Source organism: Clupea harengus, chromosome 3 (genome assembly GCF_900700415.2).
Source record: "Clupea harengus chromosome 3, Ch_v2.0.2, whole genome shotgun sequence".
NCBI classification, from domain to species: Eukaryota; Metazoa; Chordata; class Actinopteri; order Clupeiformes; family Clupeidae; genus Clupea; species Clupea harengus.
This window is the reverse complement of record NC_045154.1, coordinates 7,943,941-7,958,366: the sequence shown is the minus strand read 5'-3', so window position 1 is coordinate 7,958,366 and position 14,426 is coordinate 7,943,941. Positions and strand designations below refer to the sequence as shown.

The 14,426-nt window shown below is 48.4% G+C and overlaps 1 protein-coding gene across 2 annotated transcripts in view; it reads left to right on the top strand.

The window, feature by feature from the left end:
* Positions 1-14,426, top strand: part of sema4ba (sema domain, immunoglobulin domain (Ig), transmembrane domain (TM) and short cytoplasmic domain, (semaphorin) 4Ba) — a 62,073-nt gene that overhangs the window by 7,445 nt on the left and 40,202 nt on the right. The window contains exon 1 of one of the 2 annotated variants that reach the window (XM_012833642.3): positions 1,182-2,319. The exons of the other annotated variant lie outside the window; for it this stretch is intronic. The gene's annotated coding sequence lies outside the window, so the exon portion shown is untranslated. Of the gene's footprint in view, positions 1-1,181; positions 2,320-14,426 lie in introns of those variants that run through there. 2 annotated transcript variants of the gene reach the window in all.

Sequence of the window (14,426 nt, the reverse complement as noted above, 5' to 3'; positions counted from 1 at the left end):
TAATGTAAACATGAATCCCAGCATAAATAAATCATTTAAGCTGCCGTAGAAGTGACATTCACCAGTTGGCATTTATCAAATGCATCAGAAGTTAACAGTTTTCTGAGATTTCCACTTTGACCCATGCCATTTTAAAGCAAACCACTGCAGCCCACTGGGTCATAGGCAGCGTCTGATCATTTGTCCGGTTGTTGTCTGCAGAAGCTCTTTAGGCAGAGACTGAGGTGAAAAGTGCCTAGGAGTGAGTGCCAAGCCTCTCATGCCTGCAGACAGCAGACTGATGCATAACACCTTTAACAGGCCTGGTTTTTGCTCTACCAGGAGCCTAGTTTTCCAGATGGAGTTGAAGAGATTTGTGTGTGTTTTTTGTGTGTGTGTGTTTGTATGTGTGTGTGTGTGCATGTGCGAGTGTGTGTATTTGTTAAAAGGACAAGTTTACAGGGGGTTTCTCTTTGGTTGACATGGCCAATGGATTCCATACCCATTGAAGAGTGACAGGCGATGTTGCATACAGTAGTATGACAATATTGGTTTATGATTACATTATAATATCAGATTTGAATGACCATAAGGGATGTAGACAAAATCCAACTCTGTCTTACATTCCTGTGTTTGCGTTTTAGTGTGCATATTTTGCATGTGGTTGACTCCTAATGATCTTTAAAGGCTGTGCACTCGCAGTCATCTTGGGGTTTATATCCCAGACCTTTCTGAGCTGAAACGCAGAGGCTGCAATCTTGGCGTGTCTCTCTCCCTGAGACTGAGGAGCCAGCAGACATTGGTGTCAAAGGGTCTGGTTCCTGCACTGTAAATGAGACGTCTGCTAAGTGGCTCCGAGACCGGGGGAGATCACGTGAACTTTTGGAATCTCAAGCTTGCCACTCGTTTTTTTCCCCTCACCGCTATCCCCTGGCTGACATTCCAGTGCCGAGTCCCCTAAACCTGCCACCCCAGCTACCTCCTTTGCTCCGAGTCCCAATTTAACTCTTCTATTCCAGGGCAGGGTTGCCCGTCTCCACGCGATTTGGCTCTGTTGTGTATTCAGGCGCTCCTAGATTTTTCTTGACATCTGTTTTTTGTTGTGAATGACCTCACGTGACCTCTGTGCTAACCAGGTGAAGGACCCCAATAAGAACAAATCTCTGTTTCGTGTCTGACGCTCTTTCTGGTCTGGCTTTCACGCATGAGAAACAACCTCTTTTTTTTTGTTTCTCATCAACAACTCATTTTGTGGATAAAATCCCCCTACTGTGACTTAAAACATAATTCAAAGAAGCCATTTTTTCCCCCTCTTTTTACTCTCAACTCTAACTATATTGTAAGGTGCTAGCTACTCTGCCAGGATCAACACCGTGCGCTAATGCTATTCAAATGAAAGAGGAGCTGAGGCTTTGCCCGCTGTGCTGGGGGAGTATGCAGTTTCACGTTTGGACAGTGCTCCTTTCTCAGACCATGAAACACTGTCTTCAGTCCAGACTCAGGGACCCTCGGAAGCAAGCTGGCGTGGAAGAAGCCCGGAGGACTTCCTTAATAGATGTGCTGTTCCTTTTTTTGGCCGTGCTTTTGGTTCTTACCTTGGTGTATTGATGGCTGGCCTCTCCCTTTGACGGGTCAGGTGAAACCCGGGGACTTTCTAAAAGTTTTTTTTTTTTCCTGCTATTTTTTAAGTAGTGTCAGTAAGTGCATGAAAAACTGGTTTTGCTCCTTTGCAGTACATGTATTAAGAGAGAGACTGAATGTAAGTTGAGAGCGGTTCAAGGTTTTTCTTTCACTCCTTTTGAATACTCTGTGTCCAAGTACGCCACTCCCCTCCTCCTCCTGTTTCTCCTCCCCCTCTCCCTCCTCTCTCTCCTCTCTCTCTCTCTCTCCTCTCCCTGACAGAGGGTTGAGGGAGGGGCCTTGTGATTACGCCAGAAGCAGGCGGCACTAGCTCTGCGTGTCAGCTACTCACTCACGCACTCACACACACATACACACTACACACGCTCACACTCACTCACTCAGACTTGCATGCAAGTGCGCTGATGCTGACAGAGATACACACACACAGAGAGAGAGAGAGAGAGAGAGAGAGAGAGAGAGGGAGGGAAGGACAGGAGACTTTGCACTGGACTACAGGACCGTAGAGCCCTGTTGCAGACACGCTGGATAAAGCTACCGCTCAGCCGTGCACTCATACTTCAAGGGATTTCATTTCAGCTCGTGTCCTCTCTTTGATTCTCCAGGGGGGACTCAAAAAGGAGGGGCTTTTAATTCCCCCCCCCCCCCCTCAAGTGAAGATTACTTTGACAGCAAAAAAAGACGCTGGTGAACAGATAAGTAAGTGAATCTTCTCTTTTGTGTTTCTTTCTTTCTATCTTTCTTTCTTTCTTTCACTCTCGTGTTCATTAAGAACGCTAAGTGTCCGAGCTGTTAATCATTGATGTGACTCTCCGCTTGGATCTGGTTACACGGAGAGACGTAGGGGTTTACTGGCTTGTCACCCTGCTGTTATTACCTGGTGTGTGTTTTTAAAAGGGGGGTGGGTGGGGTGGGGTGGCTGTGGCTGAGAGCGGGAGTTTGTTGTTGCTGTTTGCTCTTTAAGTTGAGAGGAGAGGGAGAGGGGGGGTAGTAGTAGTGGGTGTAAGATGACATGAGGCAGCCCCTCTTCTGTTTTAGAGCTTATCGTTAGGGTGATAGCAGGGCAGGGGAATCACACCAGTGCAGCCCATCCTGCTGTTTGTGTTGTGTGTTCGTGTGTGTGTGTGTGTGTGTGTGTGTGTGTGTGTGTGTGTTTGTGTTTCAGATGACTGCGAGTTACCGCTGTATTGTGAAAAAAGCAGCAATTTAAGCGTGTGTGTGTGTTAAAGGATGAGAAACTGGCACTTGTGAGTATGTGTGTGTGTGTGTGTGTGTGTGTGTGTGTGTGTGTGTGTGTGTGTGTGTGTGTGTGTGTGTGTGTGTGTGTGTGCGTATCTGTTTTAAAGAGATGGTTCACAGAAAAGGTTAGAGGTGGCTGCTATGGTGTGCCCCTGTGTGTGTGTTGGTGGGGTACTTGCTCCAGGGGACAGGAGTGGAAGTGGCAGCCAGTGCTCTCACACACACTCACAGCACGGGACCTCTCCGTGAACTGAGGCTGCTGCGGCCAGCGTGGCCTCGGAAAGAGAGAAAAAAAGGAAAGAAAGGGAGGAGAGAGGAAAACAGGAGACCTGACTGCAGTTTTCCTGAGTTTTCAGTGTGTGTGTGTGTGTGTGTGTGTGTGTGTGTGTGTGTGTGTGTGTGTGTGTGTGTGTGTGTGTGTGTGTGTATGAGGGGGAAGGTTAATGGGAGGAGGTGTCGTTTGATGGCACAGCCGGCAGATTTCACAGAGGTGTGTGTGTGGGGGGGGGGGGGGTTATGTGTGTGTGTGTGTGTGTGTGTGTGTGTGTGTGTGTGTGTGTGTGTGTGTGTGAAGTCAGGACATCTTGAGGCCAGCAGCTGCAGGTGTGAGTTTGTGAAAGTCGAGCTTCTCCGTTCTGCTCTGGCTATCAGTCAGGCGGTGATTGATGGCCATCGATGCGTGGCGGCCGTCCACACACATCAGCACCGGAGCAGAAACTACAGAGATGCCGGAGGACTGTCACAAGCCTGACTTCTTCCACCACGCTGACAACTCTTAGTGTCTGCTCAGCCAACTATAAACAGGATGCAAAAAACTAACACACTGTTCTTAAATGTTACCACTGTTGCTGCTACTGCTCTTGCTACATCCAGGAAATGCTGAAGACAGTATTTCTCTAGGATTTCGTTTCAGTGCAATTCTGGACCCCCCCCCCCCCCCTTAAGACAGTCATCTTATGACTCACTCACTCTTCTCTACCAACCACTTACCTCAAGTTTATTTACATGTCATGGGGAAAGAATCAGTCAGTGGCAAACGCTCTCAGATGTAATGAAAACCGGATGGAGTCCAGAGTATGAGGTTTCTATACGTGAGGCCAGTTTTATTTTAGTCAGTGGATTGATTGCCCTGTTTGGTGTGCCAGTGGACAGCTGGACAGGAGAGATAACCATCCCTACCCTTGGCCCCGGAGCATGTAGCCAAATTACCCACAGCAGACATCAACTGCAACCGCATGACAAAAGAAAAAGGGAGAGAACTCACCCAGACCGATTTATCTCAACCGAACGTAAACACACCTATTTTCTTTTAGTGTTTTCCATCTGGGGGTGGAGTCTGTTTTGTGAAGTCCTGTGAAGGTGATGCTTCAGGGTGGGGTGGGGGATTGGTGATTGGTGATGATGTGTGTGTGTGTGTGGGGGGGGGGGGTCAGCTTGTGCCGCCGGCCGTGCCCCCCATGTTTTTCTTTGGTCTGATCCATAAAGACAACAACTGGCAGGAGCGTTCTGGGCACCGGACCCGCGACAATGAGCCGCTTGTGTGATGCTGTCAGAAAGCGTTTGGCTGGTTGGTAAAAGACGGTGCCTGTTAAATCAATAACTCACATGTGGGTCCACTAGCTGCTCCCCTCACACATACTCAGCAACTCACAAACACACACACACACACACACACACAAACCTATAATTAGACATATATGCACTCATTTACTAAATTAGTATCATGGAAAAATATTATTCTAACGGAAGAGGGGTTGACAGTTTATTTGTGCACACACATACACACACTCGTACAGCGGATAGAGTGCATTGAAATGTCCAAAGCCAAAAGGTTGCAGACGGGGGCAAAAGAGAAGAGAAACAGACACACACTGCTTCTGTGTAATTCAGTCTTCATTGAGCTGGTGCAGTCAGCAAACTGGTAGAGATTATGGTGCAGGGGAAGAAAGAACAAGGGAAAGAGAGGGAAAGAGAGAGGAAGAGAAAGAAAGAGAGAGAGAGAGAAAGGGAGCTCTATCCGAGGGGAGGGATAGAGTGTGTGCACTGCGCAAGCCTCCCCTTGCGCGGCCTCTCTCCCTACCACATGTTTCCCATCACAGACCCCATATCCCAGGGGTGTTTTTTCAGCATTAGGCTGATTCCTCTTCTTTGGCTGACTTATGTCCTCTCTCTAACTCTCTCGCTCTCTCTTGTTCATTGAAGCAGGTAGAGAGAGACAGAGTGTGTGTGTGTGTGTGTGTGTGTGTATGTGTGTGTGTGTAAAAGTAATATGTTCGAATTTAGGTCATCCTATTGGATCTGGTCATAAAAAACATGGAATGTAAATAAGCTTTTGTCTTCTTCCAGGCAAAGGTTTTCCTCAGCATGGCAAGGTTTATGCTGCTGGCCTACGCACCTACAGCGTGCACAGTACACAAAGCCACTGGACGGAGATTCACATCTCTATCACAGCAAACATTCACGAGCAGCAGAACTATTTCAGTGCTTGGGAGGCACGCTTGGTTCATTAAGGACCTGAGATTCAGACCCTGGGCTTTTTTTTGTTGAGCCTGCATGTTTAATTGGCTTGTAACACTGTGAATTGGATGCTCACTGTAAAATCCTCCCTCGCCTGCGATGCGACTGGCACCAAACCAGGCCCACATGAGCACTGCTAATAGGGCAACAGACAGATACACAGAGCCGTGCAGCGGCCTAGCCTACCTTGACCTTTGACCCAGATAGCAGCTTGATCTGGACCTGATTGTCAGGTCCAGACCCGGTCCAGGCCCAGATGTGGCCCGGATCAAGTCTGGAGTCAGTTGCTGCTCTTCAGCGGGACGGTCACTCTTCCAGAGGCGCTGCTCTGCAACGAGTCGGTGGTGGGAAGCCTCGGCCAGCATGCGTTACTCGCAACGTCAGCAGAGCGTGTTTTGTGTATCCCCCCCCTCTTAGTGTGTCCCTGTACACAGTGGCATGATGTGGGAACTGACCGTGCAGCTGGACGCTTGCCAGGCCTCTTGTGTTTGTCCAGTCGTCCCAGAGACCTTCAGAGCTGCCTTTCTAACCCCTATGAGAGCGGAGGGGGGAGAGGGAGAGGGAGAGGGAGAGGGAGGTGCTGGTGGTAGTAGTGTTTGGGGGAGGAGATCCGCAGAGACCAAAAATGGCCACAGGGTTCACACGCTCACTGGGAATTTTAATTGTACGTAAAAAGGCCTCCGGGGTGGATGTTATACGGGATGAAATAGTGGGCCGTGGTTTTTCGGCCGTGCGTCAGCGTTTCTTGCGTGGCCGTGTGGGAACTGGCGTGGCTCACGGGCCGCTCCACCTCACGAAGCATCAAGGGAGCGCTGTCCATCACTGCTGAGTTCGCACCTGTCCCCTCTTGCGTGTACGTGTTACATGCATTATACAGGGCTATTTTAAACAGGCGTGGGGTCGGGAATGTGGAGTTCTATGAGTCTCACACCAGTGTAGCTATGGGGGGGGGGCGGGGGTTGAGTTGAGTGGGTGGAGGTTGAGTGTGAGTTTGCATGGGTGCGGGACTGCGTGCGTGTGTTTTTGTGTGCGTGCACACACATGATTTTGTGGTATGCAAGTGTGACATACTATAACTGTGTGTAGCTCTGGCTTGGTGAGGTAATTCAGTAGGGATGCATTTTATGTGTCTGTGCATATGTGTGTGTACGTTTGCATCATATACCTTCTGCATGTGTAAGAGACTGGTGTATGTGTGTGTGTGTGTGTGTGTATGTCTATGAATGGGCGTGTACTAGGGTTTTTTTGGGGGGCGTGTGTGTACCTCCTATGCTGACATTAGCTCTGGCTTGATTAACGGTCCGGCTTGGGTACCTCCCCCTCGCCCCAAAAGCCAGTGATTTGATATCTGTGAGCAGGTTATGCACTCTGTTCAAACTCCTGGCCCTTCTGACCCTCCTAGACATTCCTCTGACAGATCTCTCTGCTGGATACCCGCTGCCTCTCCAGCACGCTTCGAACATATTTTTCATCTTTGTCATTTCTTTTACAACAGCACGTGTGATATGATCTCTCAGAGCAGGCGTTCCTGATTTTTTTCACTGCAGTAATACAGTGTGATTTAAAGCGTCTATAACCTTGAGAGAGTCGGAGAGGAGAGGAGAGGAGAGGAGAGGAGAGGAGAGGAGAGGAGAGGAGAGCGATGGTCATGTGTCCCTCCTGCAGATAGAGGGGAGAGCAGGGGAGGAGGGATGCCTGGGATGCCTCTGAATTGTTTTACTCATAGCTGGAATCCACAAACAGGGGAGTGTGTTCTCTCACTGTCCCTCCCTCTCTCTCTCTCTCTCTGACCCTCTCTCTACATCCCTCCCTTTTGGCTGCAGTGTGCCACTGACAGGGGCATGTGGAGAGAACCTGCTCTGCTCTCTGTCTCTCTTCCCCCCCCCCCCCCCCCCCTGCCACAGGCAAGCCTGATGCACACCAGAGCTGTACCATTTTATAAGGCTAGCTCCAGTCAAGTACTTGCCAGCTCTGCCTTTCTTATGGTAATGCAGACAGGCCCTTAGTGTCGGCTTAGCACCCGACTTCTACTGACCCACATAGCAGTGCCCTGACTAGAAAACTATTTCCCCCTCCCCTCCCCCCCATAAACTTACGCAGAAGTGTTTTACAGCACTGTGTGTCTTTTAACAGCCATTGTGATATACTGTCTTGCCTGCCTACGGCACACAGTGCCCTGGCTGGTCTGTGCACATTTAGCAGGGTGAGTGGTGGCATTAAGTCACCCGGAACAATGGCTCTGAAGCGGGCATGGGCTAAAAGCCTCATGCGCTAAAACCGTAACATGGGGGGCATGCAGGGGCGAGAGTTCTGTGGGGAGGGAGAGAGCCTTGGTGGTGCAACCTGAATAATTTATGCAAGTGATTCAGAGATGTGACGCATTTAGAAGTCACAGAGAGAGAGAGAGAGGTCTTGTGTATGACTCCTCTTTTTTTGTATTCTATTTCATACCTCTCTCTCCCTCTCTCTCTCAGTACCCCTTTTAAGAGATACAGAGAGGGAGAGAGATACCTCTCTTTAGAGAGAGAGAGATAGATACTTGTCTTGAGAGATGGAGAGAGTGAGAGAGGAAGGAAAGAGGAAGCGAGAGAGAGGGAAACTGACATGCCAGTCCTGCGTGCTGGTGTTTTGTATGAGCAGGCAGGAGCTGCAGATCACTGGCTGGCCTCTCATCCGTCTGGCAGCTCTCCACTGCGGTGCAGGGCCAGTCTCACAGACCCTCACTGATAGCAGCTCTCGGCCCCAGCTGGCCCATTAGACATCTGCCCAGACAAGGCTGCTTTTTTGCATTCAGAGCACTCGCTCGCTGTTGCTGTGGCTGCCGCCACTGCTACTGGTGTTGCTGTTTTTTGTATTCGCGGTTTTTTTTTTTTCAAGACTTGTTCTGTGTCCATTCACAGCGAGCATTTGACCTGCGGCTGGGAACTTCCTCAGCCGGAGCGGCGGGATGGGCCCCGAGGTCACGCTGATTGAGGTTGTGAGACAGCTGGGCCAATTTCTGACCGGTTTCAATCAAACACAATTACCCTTTCTCAATTAGCTGACAATTAGGGGGAAAATGGGGCCTCCTAATTGCTTGTGCTTCACACAGCATGCACTGTAAATAGATGGTATTTCACAGCCTTTTCAAACATGAAAATTATCCATATCATTATTCCTTCCACAACATCACTCAGACAAAACAGAGCAGTGGATGATAAGCTACTATTGAACTGCTTGAGATCAAAGAAGCTACTGCAGAGTTATATTTCAGACAAACAGAGCCAATCTGTCTTTTGTGTGCAGGTGAGCACTGAGAGAGATTTTGCTATCTTTTATTCACTGAGGTAGAGGAACCTTCACTGCTGTATGCTGTGGCCTTTTTTTAGTGTCTTAAGACTAAATAAACCTCCCGCTGCCCATTTTGTGACCTTACTTAGCAATAATGTTGTCTGCTTGGCAGATTAGCCTATAAAATGAGCGTGATAAGGAAACCAGGTCATTATGGCTATGGTGAGCATTATCTCCACTGCATATCCGAAATGACGTTGGGAATACTACATGATGAATCCAGACGCATTTAACAGTCAACCCCTCACTGTCCTGAGGATCACTTCCAGATCTGCCTGTGGGTTTGGCATGAGGCTGCACCCTCACCATCCCCTGCCTAGTCATGCAGGCCTGGCTTGGTAAAGTGGGTGAAAGAAGAGCTTAGTCAAAGGTAAAGTGATGTGGGCTTCTGCGGTCACGCTCCTACACACCACTTCACTCCCATCTTTCCATGACATCAGCTTGTGCCCCCATGAGGCAACATCCCATTGGCCCAGGGCACACCGCGTACACGATTGGATCTCTACAAGAAGATAACCCACAGCACTGCCAGGCTGATGAAATCTTGGGGATCTTTACACAAAGGGCCTTGAGGACTTCAAGGATCCTTTTGAGCTCCCTCCCGGGCCTCAAGCTAGTAAATAACACGTTGAGCTGATCACGTCAGACACTAGCGTAGTGAGTGAGTCTGTGGCTACTAGTGCATTTTCAAAATGTAAAAGAAGAAATTTCATGAATGAACTCGATGGTGAGTGTATCTTCCCTTTTTTCGGCTGCAGCAAGCCTTTGTCGGCGATGGATTTCGCACACCAGGAATACTGCTGTGCAGCTGGACTGTGTGTGTGTGTGTGTGTGTGTGTGTGTGTGTGTGTTTGTGTGACTGAGAGTTTAACCGGAGGCTGGCCTACATACACCTGCAGCCAAGAACCCAGAGCTGGCATTCAATACTGCACAAATCCCTCTGTGAAGCCTGGTTAAATAGAGCAGTCAGTCAGTCAGTCATTTAGTTAAGCCACCTAAAAGGATCAATCTGAGCACTTCCTCTGCACAGAGGTGTTCACAAGACTGCAGGAAAGAAGTACAAAATGAGGAACAGCAGACATGGCCATTAAGAAATATTTGTTTTACAAGTCATGTAGTATATTTGTAAGATATTCTGATTAGCACTCACCATCTCTACATCAAAAAACACCCAGAAGTTCAAGAGAAACTCTGCAAACTCTGCAAAGTTTGCCATGGTCATCATGGTGCCCCACTCTTGTTTGGTGGAAAAACAGTCAAGTTGAGTGAAACAGCTTAAGCGTTTTTTGATTGACAGTGTCCATCTTGCCTTGATGGATGATTGGCCAGACGGCCTTCTCAGGTCAAAGCTCGTTGTCTGAGCTGACGGGCAGCCTTCAGAGGAATTTACCCCAAATATCTGAATTGCAAAGGATTTCCAAGGATCACAGGGATGGTTGAGATGCCGCTGTCCTGGCGACTCCTGTGACCGTGGGCCCAGGAATGACCAGCATTCTTTTTAGCCCCCTAATGAGAGGTCACCCACCAAAGAGCTTCTGTGTGTGTGTGGGGGGGGGGGGGTGTTGGGGATTCAGGGGGGTCAGAGAGCATGGGTTTGAGGGGTTCCAGTCTGGTGTGGTAATTACCACACACATCTTACGATATGTCACATATATCTTTCTATGTCAGTATGTGTGTGTGTTTGTGAGAGAGAGAGAGAGTGCTTGTTTGTGTCAGAGGTGCGTCAGGCATATACATCAGCAAATACGGGGAGTTGGTCAATACATTTAAAATAAGAGCTGTCCCCCTTTTGCATAGTGAATTCGAAAGATATTTTTAGCAAAATTTGATTTTTTTATGAAAAAATGTCTGAGATTCAATCTGTGCGCTGTAATGGGTATTTTGAATTGTGCCCGAAACAGCTTAGAGAGCATTTCATTACATATGCTGCCAAAAGACATGGCTCTTATCATTCAGAGCTCAGACTGACTGACTGTTGTGGCAGAGAAGTCACTCTGACTCTAACGCCTCTTTTCTATAGCTCAGCTTCTCAAGATTACTCTGCATTTACATGACATTGCATGCAGCTGGCATCCAGGAAACAGCTGGGGTGTTTGTATCTCTTCTTTCGTGACATTCACTCACAAAAGTTAAGATCAGACTGGAAACTATAAACTAGTTTGCCACTGATTATGTTTTTTGTTGAGATCGGCCAATATTGATCACACCTTATGGATCACCATGGAGAAATTAACGGTGGTGGTTTATATATTTTTTAGTTTTTTCCACAAAACTTAATTCTGGGAGGATTGTTTATTCAATCGACACAGAAGTCAAATGTACCTTTTGAGACAAAGCGAATGATAAGTTTCAAGTTGCTTTTCTCCACACGTGGCCTGCAGCCCTGCTTCATAGCTGATTTGTAGCTCATCTGGAGTTCTTGAAGTGATGTGAGAGGGAATACACGCATAGCCCAGTCCTTGCGAGAGCATGGCCAGACCCATTCCATTGTCAGCTATTGTTTGGGTAGTAGTTCTTCATTTTGATCATCCCCCAGATCAATGGCATCATTTGCATCCTATCCCCTCCATCTCAATGTTATATCTATTGATTTGTTTGCATTTGCTTATGTGTGTGTGTTACTATACAGCATGTACCCTGTGGCAGCATTGCTGTAGACAGCAGGGAGCAGCCTAGCCAGGCATATTTTTTTATTTCATGGGCAAGCACAGCGAGTTGACAGACAGAGCTGTGGAATGGGGCTGCGGTCTCCGGGATGCACTCGATGATAGACATTAGCGGGAGCAGAGGCGTGGACCCACGTCAGTGACGGATGCGGCCTAGAGGTGATGAGCTCTCCTTGGCTCCTCAGTCGGCATGCCCGACCCTGCAGATACGCCAATCCGGGGGCGAAAACTGTGAGTGGAGAAAGCAGAGATGGTGCAGCGGTAAAACACTCCATCACTGAGAGCGACAGCCGTCCATCAGTGAGGAGGCCAAGGGAGAAGAGGTGGAGGTGTCCCCAGCAACCCCAGGGTGAAGGAAGGGATATTGATGGGTCTGAGGAGGGGCGCAGGCATGCCAGCGGCCCTGTCGCGGGCAGCACTCTATGGGCTTTGCTCCGGTGATGAATGGGTCGGAGCAGGCCTCCACGCACATTAAGTGGCTGTCTGTGCTGCTGGGAGCCTCAGGAATCTCAGAAGTCTTCCCTCCTCCCCCTGTGGACATCAACGCCAAACGGCCACACGTCTTTGTTTAAGGCCGTCGGAGAACGCGCACCGTGTCTAATTATGTTGAGACCGAGTAGGCGAGCGGAGAAAAAAGGGAGATATAAACTCATTCCAACAAGGTGAAGAGTCATGATGCAAAACAGGATCCATTGTTTGTGTGACGTTTGCCCTGGTGATGTGACCAGGGGACCGAAATCTCAGTGCGTCAATACTGATTATGTGCACAGGCTAGGTGAAAGCTGCTGTCAGCCATTCTCAAGACACGGATCAAGAATTCAATACAGGGAGTAGACTCAAGTCAATATGCTGAAAAAAACAGTCATCTAACCTTTTCCATGCACCGGCATTGCTTCCACACGCCTTTCTTGTGGTGGAAAATCTGACCTAACAATGTATAGATATTAGGCACGTTGACCTGACCTTTTCTGGAAAGGCGAACTCTGTTGTATTGCCCTCAACAAAGAATCAATCCATTACCACACTGTCAGCAAGTTTGGCATAACAGGAACTAGGAGCTAAGTCAGATTCTCAGACCGTACTTGCCTTATCAGCACTTAGGGTATCAGGGCCAAATATTGCCCCTACAGTAAATACATAAAGTGAGATGGTGAGATAATCCAAACAATTGGAAACATTTAGCGCAAGAGTGAGCGGGCGGTGAAACAGTCCATGACCTAGTTTTTCAGCTGAGGCTACTTTTCCAGCTTTTCACCTGTGTGCTATGCAGTAATGTCACGATCGCTCGCTGAAGGAGCTGAGACTAATTTCTTCAGCAGGCTTGAGGAGAGCGGGATGTGGAGGGGGGGGGAGCAGAGGAAATCTGTGGAATTTGCACAGCAGCACATTTCAGTGTCTGCTTTTAAAAGCTCGCAGACACCTTCAAAGAGATCGCTGAGCTCGGAGCAGCTCCGTTTATTTATTTTATTTTTGAATTTTAAATTTGGGAAAGGATTGGAAGTGTTGATTATCCATTTGGGGAAAATAACTCTTTATAGCACTGACCTCAGCTTTCACTGGAAGACCAGCTGTTCCAGAGAAGCCATGGAACTGCTGAGAAACTTGCAGCGCTGTTTAGACGACTCTGTGCCACTGTGGCCTCTCACAGACAAACAATAACAATCTGTTCTTGTTCCGTAGGTAAGAACACACAGTCTCTGCTTAAACTTGACACACTTTTGGAAGGCTGGATGGGAATAAATCCTGGCTTGTTTAAGTCAGCCATTCTTGCACTGCCAACTTCTAGCCTCAGATAAGAGCTTGTGGCGGGACACATTTGGCTCAGACCTGGCACCGACTCCCATGGTTGCCATTGCGAGAGCACATACCTCCTCCGGTGTTTCACGTGATGGGGACACAATGGAGAGAGGAAGCCGCCGAGGCCCACTGATCCCGTAGTCTGAGCCCTGCCCTGAGTGCCCAGCTCATTAACACACATGAGCCCTCATTCACCATCACACCGGCAAGAAAGGAGAAGAGGAGGGGGAAAAACTGCACCAAGGGCAAGTCAATATTAGAGTGTGAAGGGCTGGGCCAACGTCCTTCCCTTCCAATCCAGTCCCACTGTGCACTTATCTCCAGTCCCAGTGCTGCGTTTAAAGAGCGTCTCACATGGTAATTGCTTGAACAGTTTCTGGAGCAGCTCGGGGTGCTTTGCGTGGCAGGGAGTGCTTAATACCCCCCTCCCCCTCCCCACCCCCCACTCCGAGGGAAGCCTCGACTACAGAAACAGCTGCTGATGACAGACAGAGCTTTCCGGAGATAAGGGATGGAGTCCGATTCGGCCCGTTGTTTTATCAGCATGTCTGATTTGGTGGAGCAAGAACACTGAAGTGGTTTAATGTTTTTACTTTTGGCCACGCCGAGCCGTGCTGTTGCCGAGCTAATTTGCATTTCCATTCCAAGTTGAACGACTGCGGCACGCTCATTTTGAATCCTCTCTTGAGCCGGGCCAAACTTTTATCTCCGTTATCTTTGACTAAAGAGAGAAGTACTGGTCTGGGAACTCAGCAGGTTGGCTTCTTTAAATGGTTTCTATAAATCTTTTTAGAGAAAACCTAAATGCAGTACATGTATGGCAACTGGGGTATAAATGGAGGAAACGTTGCCTTTTGGATTTTTTTGCCTCCACTTCGTTGTATATGTAAGGACGTCTCGGCGTCCTTTATCACTTACTTAAAGACACACCCTGAAGTGAGTGGACCCTGATGCATGGAAATGCAAATCCACGGCCGACGGGCTAAACTGAGCGAAGGACAGGATTCGTATGGAAAACTGGCATAACTGACCAAGATGGTTTGCTAAAGCCTAAGGCTTTATCGCTTGTTCATATTTTGTCATTCAGTATGCTGGGTCCTATGAGGATAGTCACACCCTGAATTAAGTCTCTGAGTGGGAAAGAAGAGGAGGCCAGCTGTTTGTTTTTCCTTCAAGTGGTTGGATTAGGTGGATACCAGAGACCGGAATATGATACACACTATTTACAAGCAGATATTTCTGTTTGGAAAGTGTAAA